Genomic DNA, 14,841 nt, shown 5'->3' on the forward strand with positions numbered 1-14,841 from the left:
ATAAACTATGACGTTTTTTGGCCACCAGCGTCTTGTTATGTTATGTTATGTTAAAAATAAACTTATATAGCGCACAGCTACTCTAAAAGAGTGTCCCGGCGCTTTCCACAGGCGGCTCCGTGTGTGATAACATAACAAGAAAAGAAAACGAATGCTGAAAGAAAAGAGACAGACCCCGCAAAGAGAAACAGTTAAACATTAAAAAGCCAAGTCTTCAGGCTCTTCCTGAATTGGAGTAGATTCGAGGTGCTGCGTAGCGCCAATGGCAGAGAGTTCCACAACTGGGGTGCCTTAAAGCTGAAGGAACGGCCCCCAGTCCGCGCCTTCCGCACACGTGGCACCACGGCAGTAAAATGAGATTCGGACCGCAGTGAGCGGGCAGGACGATAAAGGTTCAATCTACGCCGAAGATACCCAGCCCCTAAGCCAAACAGGGCTTTATGCATCAACGTAAGGGATTTGAACATAATCCGCTTACGGATAGGCAGCCAATGAAGCCTCTGCAGCAGCCCAGAGGCTCGTGACCGCCTATGCAAGCCAAAGATGGCGCGGGCAGCAGAGTTTTGTGCCACCTGCAGGCGTTGGACCAGGTAGTCCGGGAGGCCAAGAAAGAGGGCATTGGCATAGTCGAGCCGGGACCCGATGAGCGCCTGTACTGTAATCCGCCTATGCTCCGCAGAGAGCAATGGAAGAAACTTGCGGAGCATCTTCAGAATACCAAAGCAGGTTCCGGCCAGACCCAGGATGTGCGCTTTCAGTGATAACTTATTATCAAGTTTGACGCCAAGATTTTTAGCGACCACAGATGATTGAGCCGGAGGGCACATTTCAGATGGCCACCATTGCCGCCACTCAGGGTCGGTGACACAGCCGAAAAAAAGGACCTCCGACTTACTAGAATTGGCCTTCAGGTTGTTATGCTGAAACCAGTCGAATACCCTGCCCAAACAACCCCGAATACTCTCTCCATCAAATGGTTGATCTTTACCACAGGTGAAGAGAAGTTGCGTGTCGTCGGCGTAGGACACAATCTGGGCCCCGAAAGCCTCCACCGCCGCCGCCAGGGGGGACATAAAGATGTTAAACAGTGATGGGCTCAGCACAGAGCCCTGTGGAACCCCAACCCCCAAAGGCGGCATCTCGGCGGAGCATCCTCCTCTGCCGCTGTTGGCTGGTCAGAGGTCCACTATTTTTAAGGTCTGGCTAAAGACTGCTTTAGATATTCACTAAGGGCAATAACATCAATACACAGAGAGAGAGTGCCAGTAGGTCAACTTCCCCCAGCCCTTGCTTGTTACCAGTGTCATTAACATTTTGCATCAGCCCACACCATATCCACTGAGAGTTGAAACTGTCAACCATGATGCATGGAGTTTAGCCTCTTTACAGGGACTGACAGTGTGATTGCTGTGTAGTTTTTTGAGTTTGCCTAGAGAGGAATGGTCTCTTTCTGGTCCTCGGCTGTCTTGTGAAATTGAAGAGGGAGATTACTGTGTTTGCAGCAATTACTGTGAATGGCGGCTGAGCAGTGTTACTAGAGCACTCTTTTATTTGGGGCACGTGCCTTCATTGCATTTGATGGCAGCAGGATACGCACTCCAGGACGCCAATGGAAAAGGGTGGAGCATTTGTACGCTGGCACTGTGAGATCGCTCCGCCTCCCGTTCCTGTAACAGACCCAGCCAATTTGTACATTTGAAGGCAAAAAGGGGTATTTTTATGTATTTTGCACAGTGAAGATATTATTAATTAAGGGGAAAAGATTTTAGAAGTTTATTTTATCATGTTATGCACATGTTGATTTTTTTAGCATTTTTTCTGTATAATATGAATTGAATGTTTTGCATATATGCTATGCAGTTTAATAGACCATGTTCTGCATAGGTGTCATGTTGGCTGGCTGGTGGGTCGGCCCTGCAACCTCGTTCTTTCTCCCGCTTTTGTTTCCCTCTGCTCCTGTTTCGCTGGCTTGTATATGCCATTCCTCTTTGAGGATTTTACTACGTTATGTTGGGGTTCGACCAACAAATATATCACATCACTAGATCGCCCTCCGCTTCATCACCAAGGTAAGTATATATTTACTATTCTTGACTTCGCATCTAATTACACTATACTTATCTAGCTATGTATTTGTTAGGTCGATGGAGTGGATGTGATATTTTTCTCATGCAATATATAGCATACAGTGCCCTGAGGGTGTACCACTGTGAGTGCAACAGCTGTATTGAAAGAAGGCACAGCAGCACCTGTGTATGCTGCCCCTGTATGTAGAGATATGACTGTATGCTTCCACTGCCCTCTTCTAGCATGGCCATAGCATTTGCCGTGGCAGGACTCAACAAGCATTGGCATAGCCAATAGGTCTCGCCTTTGGGACCTATAAGTGTTTAGCAATGCAACAGTTGCATAACGAAATACTTATAAAGGTCCTAAAAGCGAGACCTATTGGCTATGCAAAGCGGCCGTGAAAGTGAAAGTGATCGCATCACGATCACACATCAAAGCGGCCGCTCGGCCGGGAAAGTGAAAGTAATCACGGTAAAGTGCGGCGCGCGCGCCCGCGCACATGCACTGTAGCACTAGGCTGGCCTGGTTGCACTTTTGGAGCCCTCTCAATAAGTCTCGCCAGACCAGCGCATGCGCTGGGTCAGGCGAGACCTAAAAAGGGGAATACTTTAGCCTGATTGGCACACATTGATGTGAACGTGGACCCCTTTTTAAGGGACCATGTGCTAGTGGTCTATACATTTCAATGTGCAGCTGCTCTGCACATTTACATAACATGTATGAACCTGCTGGTGGGATATTACAGAAACACGTTTTATGTGTTTACCTACACAGTGAAATGCACAACAGTGTATTGTTTTTAAATGAATAGTAGCATTTTTATTCAACTGCATGGTCCTAGTTATCAGCCTTGGAATGATGAAAGGCAGAATCAGTTAGACGTTTTACTGAGATTCACACCTATGACTAAATTTCTTAGAAGTAGTGTACCAACCTACTAAGCCATCTCTGTGCATGTGATTATTTTAATTGTCACTATCATGTGAGCTCTAACCTAACTTTTATGATACCGCTTAGGCAGAATATTAGAGACTCAGGGCCCGATTTAGATCTCGGCAGACGGGTTACTCGGTCACAACGGTGGCGGATATCCCATAGAATCTAATGGGATTAATATTTTGGCGGACGGGATATCCGTCACCTTTGTGATGGGTTTCGACGAAATATAAATCCCATAGAATCTAATGGGATTTATATTTCGGCGGACGGGATATCCGTGACCGTTGTGACGGGTTTCGCAGAAATATAAACCCCATAGGATATAATGGGATTAATATTTTGGCGGACGGGATACACGTCACCTTTGTGACGGGTTTCGCCGAAATATAAATCCCATAGAATCTAATGGGATTTATTTTTCGGCGCACGGGATTTCTGTACCGTTGTGAGGGAGTAAACCGTCCACCAATATCTAAATGAGGCCCTCAGTCTTGCTGTGTTTATCTAAGCAGAGAAACCGTGTCTCATTCTTTTAATGTAATAGCTGTGTTTTAAAAAAAAACTCGATGGTTCTTATTATCGCCCGAAGCAAGAGGAAAGGCTTACACTTTGGCGCTATTCTTTACACACTATTTGCAAGCCAGATCTATTGGCTTTGGCAGTGTGCGTTTAATATACTTCCACCTCTGTGCGGGACAAGAGTTTCAAGGTGGGCCAAAGCGTAAGATGGTGTTTGATCGTGAATGTGGGTGGAAGTTGCCCTCAGTGCTTAGTTTGTAAAAAAAAAAAAAACTAAGTTCAGGAGTGCATGGTATTCCTCAGAAGGTCACTGTAGCTTCCATAATCCACTACCTCTGTGAAATGGCAGCATCACTGCTAACTACTAACTGTCACATTCCTACCCATGTGACAACTGGACTATTTCATCTCACCCAAAGCTATAGATAGGGCCTGGAGGCGCTGGTGTCTTTAATATTTTTTATCGTAATCATATTATTAAACTTTCTACTGGTGTGCTCTGCTCAAAAACAGACAGACACAACCCCCACCACGCAGTGGACTGCCATAAATAAGTGCTGAGCGCCAGAAAACACCACCACAAATTAAGCATTGGTGGCCCTGGCCTCTGGTTGGGGCAGAGAGATGCTTTGCAGCCGAACCTGAGGAAGGGTGATACACTGTAAGGGAAGCCTGCTCAAGCGACAGTGTGTAGGCCATGACATCTCTGAAGTGAGGCGGGGGAGGGCAGGTGTTGTCCCTGTTGGGACAGTGGGGTGTTGACAGGAAAGAATGAGCAGATGGGAATAAAAGTAATCGAAACAGTGATGTATTAATTTATCTATAGGAAGTTTACATTTGCAAAGTAACTGATAATAAATTGAGGCACCAATAACATTTCAGTGCGTTTTCCCCCAACTTAATTATTTGCAATAAATCACACCGTCAAACATTTTTACGTTAATGCGTGTCCAAATTCTCCAACGATATAAAAATGAAGTCTCTGTTAGCCTCACGGCATTGCAGAAAAACATACAAAAAAATCCCAGTACTACAGTGAAATGCAATGTAGACAAACATACACACAACGCGCATCTGTGATGTGAAACACTCACATAAGAACGCCGAAAGAGCTGGAGATAGTAGGGTCATCTTAAAGAGAACCGGCAGGGCCGGACCTCCGCACCAAGGCTCGCAGAACAAACCCTGAACACCCCCGCGGGCTCTCATTAAAGGTGGGTGTGGCACCGGTGCCACCAGGAGCACACAGAGGACCGGTGCCTCACGAGCTGATGACGCAATGCGCGAGCCGGGGTTGCTTCGACACACCTCCGTGCTCAGAGCTCCACACGAGCAGGGTGGGGGTGTAACTTCACAGAAACACTGCTCACGACAAGCGCCGCGAGGAGGGCCCGGGCTGTTCCGCTGCCACAGCCATCCGAAATGTATGATGAAAAAAACATGACTTCCAGGTCAGCCTTGTCACGCGCTTCACAGGTTCGAGTCACCCATCCCTGAGGCAAGCAGCCGTGATTATTAATCTCATGAAATAATATCTCAAAGAATATAGTTAGCACGGTTTTTTATTTGCTCACTACTTTCTATTTCAAAGTATTTTTATTATTGATTTTTTACACATACAATCAACCTCGCTTTATCGTTGCAGGGCGGCAGCCCAAACTGGCGGTGGTTTTCGAGGATACAGTTACATGGCATATATGTTTGTCTGTCCCCTCATCCACTGACCTGCTAAGAGAGTAAGAATGAATGAAAAGGGAGAGGATAGAGAATAAAGGAGAAAGACAAGAACATAGTATACGAGAAGGTTACTTCCATCCTGGCCCTGTTTTGGTCTTGTGGGGGGTGTGGCTTGAGGCTTTTTGGGCACTTTTTCCCTGTCTGTTCATGGTTGCTCACTACTTTTAACTTCCTGATTACGTCCTTTATGCTCGCCAATCACTAGGCCTGTGTCCTGTCTCGTGCACAGCTGTTCATTGCCCCCAGTGCATGGTGGGGTCTCTCAGTCTGTGTCACATTTTTCTGTGTGGATATGCATGTATTGACATTTTTTTTTTGCTTATTTATTTTTATTTTGCAGGTTTTTTAAACATATTTGTATCATAAAACCAACTCATAACACCAATTACAGAGGAAACGACACCAAACTGTCACACAATATCGTACTCAGCACAAATAACAAAATAAAAACGCATATGAAAGCAACACCCTTCAGTCAATCACCAATAATAAACAATGACTTGGTAAATTGGTCCAATTCAATGATCCCCAATATAGCCACCGCCTGAGATGAGTTTTTTTTTTATATAGAGTGGCCAAGACCCAAATGAGTAGGAACAGATACCACTGGACACAAACAGTAAACAAATGAACAGTTCCATAGGTTTTGTTGAATAAAGTCAGTTTACGGCAACATTAGTTCAGACAGACTTCTGACAAAAGAACTAATTCCTGCAGCTATAAGTAGTACACATACAAGTAGTGCCAAAGACAAATCTAGACGCCATTTTAGAGTGGTGCATTACACGTCCAGATCGAATGACAGCTTCCTTGATGAGATGTGATCCTCATCAAAAATGGCCACGGGATCCCCTCTTGGATAAGCTAGAAGTTGAGCAGTCTAGCTCTAGTCTATTTATTTGGAGTTAATTATAGCACAGGCTAGACCCAGAAGGGAGACTCAGCGCTTAACAAGAGACCGCTTGCAATGCATAAACACTATTGGTTGGGCATGCTCAGGTGACGTCTGGGTGCCCTGTGGTTCTTCATGCACCATATTTCAGCAGAAGGGGGGTGCTTACTTACTGCAGGTTTGGGGTGTTTGGGTGTGGGTCTTTCTTCGTGGGTTCATGGATTCCAACTGTACCACACACCTCAGGGACCAGGTGAGAGGTGGGCATTGGAAGGTGAGTAGGACCCTGAAGCAGCATATGTCTATCTGCCTGGCTCTAAGACAGCACTAGGGGGCATATTTACAAGCCCCTAATGCCACCGGAGCATCACTTTTTCTGACGTTTCGGTGGTGTTGCCCTCTACCCCATATTTACAAGGTGACGGTAAGCCACTTAACGTGGCTTAACGCCACCTTGTAAATATGCCCCTTACTGCAGCAGTCCGCTGCGGAAAAAGGCAGGCAATGGGTGATGCTGTGGGCTTTCCACCACAACACCCATTGCTTTTTGACGCTGCCCGACATTTACGAGGATGGGGCACCGCCAAAAACTAAGACCGGGTAAAACCTGGTCTTAGGACGGCGCTACGAGGAGAAATGATTAATTTCACCTTGTATTTAGCTTTTTCCATGTGTGCTGCAGCTGCAGAAAAATCAAATCGCCTTTAAAGATTGTTTATGTGCAGGAAGGTGTCCCTTCCTGCACATAAACATTTGCCCCTGAAGTGCAGGCACCCTTGCAAAATGGCGCAAAGGTGCCTGCTCTGGTTCTAGGCTACTTTCTAGTGCCCTCACTAGGGGAAAAGCAGGGAGGCACCGTATTATTGTAAATACGGCACATCCCTGTATTTAAAAAATGTCGGAGCGGAGTGTTACCAATTTTGGAGTAACACCGTGCTCCCACATTTTATTGTAAATATCCCCCTAGATCTCAAGTGATGAGGTTTGGTAGCCATTGGTTGTTGCCATAAGATCACAGTAGTGCAGGCATCGGTGCGCACCAGGAAGTTTTCGGTGCAACATGCAAGGTTTTGTGTTAACCAAGGAAGCCTAGTACACAAAGGGCCAGGCAGTGCAGCATCAACGCAAAGCAAACTCAGCAACATGAGAACAGTCTGATCTTGGAGGGGTAACTGCTGCAGAGGTCATTGAGGTCACTGCCTTTCCCCCCAAGGCTGCATAATGCCTCGGTGCAGATTTCATGGGTATGGCATAGATGCTACTGAATGCTCTATATGTGTATGTGATCTATCTTTGCCCTTTATGCACTTAGTAAACTATGCTGTTCCTGGTTTCCTCCTTCAGATGGGCAATACAGACCCTCAAGCTTGACAATGTAAATGTGTCCACAGGGCAAAGGCTTTTGAGCTGTTTTTGGTGGAAGTTTGGTGTCACCTGTCCCTTTTTTCCATCTGAAGGCATGGCCGTCATTTAGGGGGTGCCAGGGGTCACAGCTGCGACCCCTGGCTTGTCCTCTGCTACCTGTGGCACTGCTTTTGCGACCCCTAGCCTCAAAGGTGATAGAAATAAGTGCCTGGAACACAGGGATAGCTCTTCCTAATGGACGCTGGTTGGAGCTCCACTTGCCTGGTTTTTGTCAATTGTTTTAATAATACAAATAGTGAATAATATTCACTATTAGTGAACTAAAAAATAGAATACATTAGGTAGAATATGCCCCTATCTGGAAGTTAAAGTAAGTAAAAAATGCTGTTAAAAGTATGTTGAATACATGTTTGCGGGTGAGAATGTGTTTATGAGCGGGAGAGTGTGTGAATGTGTTAGTATGTGTAAGCATGTGTGTGTGGGTCAAAGTAAAGGTCAAATAGCATTTTGGCGAATTGACTCCCATGTTTGAAGGTACCCTTGTTGCGCGTAGTGGTCAGGGTGTTACCTGCATTGTTCCCTGGACCTGCTACTCCAGGGGCATTAGATCTATGCTCCACTGATCGACATGGAAGGCACCCTTTTACGGCTTTGGGTGCTCTCTTTGTACTTGATGTGGCATATACGAAGGGATCGGCTCTGGTTAGTGACTATTGTTTACTGCTATAAATATGTACAATAAAGTCTTAGTATCTGTTCCCGCAGGGGCTCAGTGTCAGTCTTATGGGGTGTAAGGGTAATTTTAGGGTTTAAGGTTGGGTAGTGGTAAAAGGTGGTAAGGGTAATTTCAAGGGTTTAGGGATGGGAAGTGGTAAAGGGTGCTAGGGTAATTTTAAGGTTTAATGTGGGTAATGGTAAAGGAAGGTTAGGAGTAAATTAAACAAGCATTGGCATAGCCAGTAGGTCTCGCCTTTGGGGCCTTATAAGTGTTTAGCCATGCAACAGTTGCATAACTAAATACTTATAAGGTCCCAAAAGCGAGACCTATTGGCTATGCCAAGCGGCCGCGAAAGTAATCGCGATCAAACATCACAGCGGCAGTGCGGCTGCGAACGTGAAAGTAATCGTGGAAAAGCGAGGCGCGCGCGCCCGCGCACATGCACTGTAGCTCTAGGCTGGCCTGGTAGCACTTTTTGGAGCCCTCTCAAAAAGTCTCGCCAGATCAGCGCATGCGCTGGGTCAGGCGAGACCTAAAAAGGAGGAGTTGATGGGTTTCCGACCCAAAAAAGAAAACAATGAAACCTAATATTTTTTTTTTTTACTTATCTTAAATATACCTAACGTGCGTGGTAAAGGCATGCGTGGTAAAGTCATACGGGCATGAGGCAATACATGTTGGGTTTCTGCAGAGCAGGCACTGTGGCAGCCTGTCTTGGGTGGGCTAGACTCATTCTGTAAGGACTGTGACAAGGACGCCAAGGTCTCTGATTAGTAAAGATCCTCCGTAAGTAATGAGGCCAGAATCGTTTAATATGGCATCACTCAGCCTGGAAGAAGCATTCGAGCTCTACAAAACAAAGCAGACCAGCCAAGCTCTTCATTTTGATCTTTTCAGTAAACACAGACATTTGGAAATGCTGTGCTCGTGTGTTGCATGCTCAAATCCTGGCATTCAAATTAATGCAGCATGGCTTTGCCAATACTGGAGAAAAAGTTGCAAAACAGGATTGCTTTCTGTATAGAATGCATATAGGAGATAAAGAACTGAATGTGACAAACAACATCTGCATGTATACGTTGTAAGGATTAGGCACTATCCACTACGACCGAGATAGCCTTACAATTTGGATGTAACGTAGGTTTATCTAGCCTACGAATGCGGCGAGAGATCGCACTCAGAGCTGCTTGGGAGCATGGTCAATGTTGAAGCTCATTGGACAGAAGAGAAGGAGGCAGAGTTATTTTAGTCTCAAGTCAAGAAAATCGTACCTGGTGCGAGAAATGTAGATGACGATGATTTCATGTGTGAAGTGAATACGTATTAAATGTTTCATTTCGATAGCAGCATGGTACGGCTAAACTGGTCACCAGAACAATTATGGTGGTAGGGACTCATCCTAATTTATAAAATTGTTGAAAATGTCTGCCAAACTTGTGAATAAACCATTTGCAGATCTTGCTACACACACACATGTATTTGGTGCAAATGTTAAGCCTTTAATGGGAGGGGCAATGTCAATGAGTGTTATCAACAGTACATAAGCAGTATTTATGTAAAGAATCTTTGATGCATATCATTGACTGTTCTTTCAAATATAATTGTTTTTATTGAGTTTCTTCAAATAAGTGATTCTCTTAAAGCCCCTCTTTATTCAATGTTTCCAAAACATTTGTAGTTGAAAAGACAGCTGGAAACAACAAACACATGACATTCCTCCTCACTGAACTTCTTCAGGGTTGTTAACCAAAAACAGTACATAATTACAACCATAAACTCATTAAAACTGAACATATTCATACTATCAACCTAAGTTCATATTATGAACAGTTAGCACTTGCCATAAACTATGGCAACCTAGAATTGAACATCAACGCCATATTGTTTGGTCCTGTGAATGTCCAGTGTCTCTAATCTATTTCACATATATTTAACCAAGGCTTGCATCTGTGTGTCTTTCATGAAGATACGGTTCTAAAAGTAACGCGTTCCTGAATCCTACAATGATGACGGACATGGAGGAACACATGAATGAAATTCAATTTCTTGAACTCGACAATACATAACAAATAAGAGTTGGAGTTGACACCACTGAACAATTTTTACATCTCAAGTGTAATGAAGATATCAACCACAGACTGCTTCAAAATCCTTCGATGATAAAAGGAATTGAGGAAATCATATCACTGGATAAGTGTGTTTAATTCCAATCATCACATTTTATTTTAAATATGGTCTTATTCATCCAATCAACTATTGGCACTTATTTAAGAAAAAAGAAAAAAAACAAAGAAAATTGAGCAGAGAATAAAAAAGACAAAGAGGCAAATTAAAAAGTAAAACAAAGTTAAGAAAGTTGAAAAGAAAGGAATAAGATAAGGGAATAAAGATCCTACTTATTTCCTGCTATGTTTCTTCTTTGGTCAGCATTGATTCCAGCATGGTAAATGTCCGATTCTACCATTTGAAATAGACTATCCATATTATCTATTTCTCATTGTCTTAATGAAAGTCTTGAGACAAGTGCAAATATAAGTGTTGCTTACCTATACTTATTTTAGTATCAAAATATTATTTTTCCATCTGTGATATTTTTTGTATTGAAGGAAAATTCGTAGTCGTAAGGAGTATGTGGTCTCTCCATAGACATTCTGTAACAATATGGCATCCACAAGTACACACTCAATGCAAAATCTATCAAATGTGCAAATATATGATAGATTTAGCTGGAAGTCAAGAATCCGAGTGTGTCTTATTGATAACCTAGGCAAGTAGCAGACTAAAAAGGAAATTCTGACCTTAAAGATGTCTCCCAAGAATGTCAAGCATTAGTAATACTCATAACTATGAAAGATGAGCAGGTGTTATTAGACATTGCATCTGTAAGGTGGTAAATACAAGTGAACATAGTTGCCTCTAACTCAATATAAGTTAAATACTCCAAAAGGGTCTATAATCCTTCCCCTAATTTTTGTCCACAGCTACAGTGAGCCCCATCTTATGTAACCGCACAATGCGAAGCTGTCAAGTGGAGGACTACAATGACACATTCCAACACAATGTCAATTAACTTAGAGTAGGTAAGTGAGCAAAACATCTGCATAAAACCGTACTATTCATTGCTGTTGTGGCCAATCTATGAGCGGTGTGGGGTCTAGTTCCAAAAACACAGGGTAATGTCATCAGGGATCTAGGGTGTATGTGCTACAAGACTTTGGGCCATATGTATGAAAGTTTGGTTTTGCGATTCTCAAATAGCGATTTTTTGCGAATCACTATTTGAGAATCGCAAAACGCTATGTATGTAGGATTTGCAAATAATGTTGCGAATCCTACATATTCCTTAATTGCGAATTGCAAATTGCGATTCGCAATTAAGGAATACCTCCCCATTCATTCCTATGGGCCTAGAGGCCCATAGGAATGAATGGGGAGACATTCTCAATTTGCAATTCTCAATTAGAGAATCGCAAATTGAGAATGCAATTTCAAGGGTGCCAGGGTGTCAAAAGGACACCCTGTTGCATCCCTGAAATGTGCATGTGTGCACATGTGGCACACATACATGCCCTGAGAGCATGTATGTGCGTCACATGGCACTTTGAAAAATGCAATAAAGTGCATTTTTCTGAGAAATCGCAAATTGCCACCAACTTGAACTAGGTGGTAATTTGCAATTCCTTTAGCCCAAATTGCACTTTTTCTGTGCCTCTTACATTGCGATTCCTTATTTTGCGAGGCAGTTTTACCTTAATACATCCCACTTAGCTAAATTGCGATCGCAAACGCCGAAATTCTGCGAATTTCGGCATTTGCGATCGCTATTTTGAATGATACATATGGCCCCAAGTGTCTAAAACATGGACAACGTTATGTTAGATTAAAACACAGAGCAAAGTCATCAGTTGTAATGCTTATGTGTGACCGATTAGGCACTAGGTAATGTGGACATCCTCAAATTGCAGGGGAGACCCTGTCAAATAGCACCAGAAGCACCCCAGTGAAAATGTGCTTGTGAGAGAAGCTAGTCAAAACATACCTGACTGTGACTAGTGCAACAAGATGGTGTAGCAGCATTCTAAACAAGCGCCATCTTTGAGTGAAAAAATACTTATCCTGGGACTCCAGAAGAGCAATAATAATAGAACCTGAAATGTATTTATTTATTTATTTATTTGAAAAGTTTTGTATAGCGCTGGCTAGACCCGGAGGTATCAGAGTGCTTTACATGAGGACGAGCATTGTTTCATAGCATAGTTACAAGTTACATAGTTACAAGTTACACAGTTTCAGAGCATAGTTACAAGTTGCTGGAGCGTAGTTACATGCGTTAAAAACATACGTAAGGGAAAAAGCAGGTAAGGGGAGAGATTCAGGGGAGAGGGGATAGGAGCAGGGGAGGTAGACAAAGAATGGAAGAGGGAAATCAATCAATCAATCAATCAATCAATCAAGGAATTTGTAAAGCGCACTACTTACCCGTGAGGGTCTCAAGGCGCTGAAGGGAGGGGGGAACTGCTACTGCTCGAAGAGCCAGGTCTTGAGATGTCTTCTGAAGGTGAGCATGTCCTGGGTCTGCCGTAGGTGGGTGGGGAGGGTGTTCCAGGTCTTGGTGGTGAGGTAGGAGAATGATCTGCCGCCGGTGTTCTTTCGTTGGATGCGGGGGACGACCGCGAGGGCGAGGTTTGCTGAGCGGAGCTGGCGGGTGGGGGTGTAGAAGTTGAGTCTGTCGTTCAGGTAGGCTGGTCCGGTGTTGTGGAGTGCTTTGTGTGCGTGGGTGAGGAGTTTGAAGGTGATCCTCTTGTCGACGGGGAGCCAGTGCAGGTCTTTCAGGTGGGGGGTGATGTGGCTGCGTCGAGGTACGTCGAGGATCAGACGTGCGGAGGCGTTTTGGATGTGTTGTAGTCGATGCAGGTGTTTGGCTGGGATTCCTGCGTAGAGTGCGTTGCCGTAGTCCAGCCTGCTGCTGACGAGGACCTGTGTAACAGTTCTCCTTGTTTCGGACAGGATCCACTTGTAGATCCTGCGGAGCATGCGGAGGGTGTTGTAGCAGGAGGAGGAGACGGCGTTGATCTGCTTCGACATGGAGAGGGAGGAGTCGAGGACGAATCCGAGGTTGCGTGCGTGGTCGGTAGGTGTGGGTGATGTTCTCAGCATTGTAGGCCACCACGAGTCGTCCCAGGCCGAGGGGGTGGATCTGAGGATGAGAACCTCCGTCTTGTCCGAGTTCAGTTTCAGACGGCTGCTCTGCATCCATTCGGCGACGGCCTTCATTCCCCCGTGGAGGTTTGTTTTGGCGGTGTGCGGATCCTTGGTGAGGGAGAGGATGAGCTGGGTGTCGTCGGCGTAGGAGATGATGTTGAGGTTGTGCTGACGGGCTACTTGTGCGAGGGGGGCCATGTAGATGTTGAACAGCGTCGGGCTGAGTGATGATCCCTGGGGTACGCCGCAGATGATGTCGGTGGCTTCGGATAGGAAGGGTGGGAGTTGGACTCTCTGGGTTCTGCCGGAGAGGAAGGATGTGATCCAGCTGAGGGCTTTCTCATGGATCCCGGCTTCTTGAAGGCGTGTTTTTAGGGTGCGATGGCAGACCATGTCGAAGGCGGCCGAAAGGTCCAGGAGGATGAGGGCTGAAGTTTCGCCGTTGTCGAGTTGTCGCCTGATGTCATCTTTGACAGCGATGAGGGCTGTTTCAGTGCTGTGGTTTTGTCTGAACCCGGACTGGGACGGGACCAGGGTGTTGTTGTCATCAAGGTGGCGGGTTAGTTGCGCGTTGATGATTTTCTCGATAACCTTCGTCGAGAACGGGAGGAGGGAGATGGGTCGGAAGTTCTTGAGGTCCTTGGGGTCTGCCTTGGGCTCCTTGAGGAGGGCGTTGATTTCGGCGTGCTTCCAGCTGTCCGGGAATGTGGCTGTCTCGAAGGAGGCGTTGATTACCTTCCGTAGTTGGGGTGCGATGGTTGCGTCGGCTTTGTTGAACACGTGGTGAGGGCAAGGGTCTGACGGTGATCCAGAGTGGATGGAGTTCATGACCTTGCATGTTTCTTCGTCGTTGACGTTGGTCCAAGAGGTCAGGTGGTTGGTCCAGGTGGGGTTCACGGGGGAGGAGTCTGGCGCGGTCGGGTTGATGGGATGTTGAAGCTGTTGTGGATGTCTGCTATCTTCTGGTGGAAGAAGGTTGCCAGAGCGTTGCACAGTTCTTGTGAAGGCGAGACGTCGTTGGGGTTGGAGAGTTCCTTCACGATGCTGAAGAGCTCTTTGCTGTCGTGTGCGTTGTTTTCCAGTCTGTTTTTGAAGGAGGATCTTTTGGCCATTCTGATGAGGTGGTGGTGTCTACGAGTGGCGTCCTTGTGGGCTGCGTGGCTGTCAGGTGTGCGATTGTGGAGCCATTTCTTCTCCAGTTTCTGGCAGGCGCATTTGGAGGTCTGTAGCTCGTTGGTGAACCAGGTGGCTTTCTTGCTGGCGTGGTTGATGGGGGGGTTTCCTGAGTGGTGCGAGGGTGTTGGCACAGTCTTCAATCCATTGTCTGAGGTTGCGGGCTGCTGTGTCTGGGTTGGTGGAGGCCGCAGGTGGGTTCTGAGCGAGGGTGGAGGTCAGTTGG

The 14,841-nt window shown here is 45.5% G+C and overlaps 1 protein-coding gene across 5 annotated transcripts in view; it reads right to left on the reverse strand.

Moving 5' to 3' along the window:
* Positions 1-14,841, reverse strand: part of KCNMB2 (potassium calcium-activated channel subfamily M regulatory beta subunit 2) — a 1,082,301-nt gene that overhangs the window by 426,072 nt on the left and 641,388 nt on the right. The window lies entirely within an intron of this gene.

The sequence above is a fragment of the Triturus cristatus genome, chromosome 11, assembly GCF_964204655.1.
Source record: "Triturus cristatus chromosome 11, aTriCri1.1, whole genome shotgun sequence".
Classification (NCBI taxonomy): domain Eukaryota; kingdom Metazoa; phylum Chordata; class Amphibia; order Caudata; family Salamandridae; genus Triturus; species Triturus cristatus.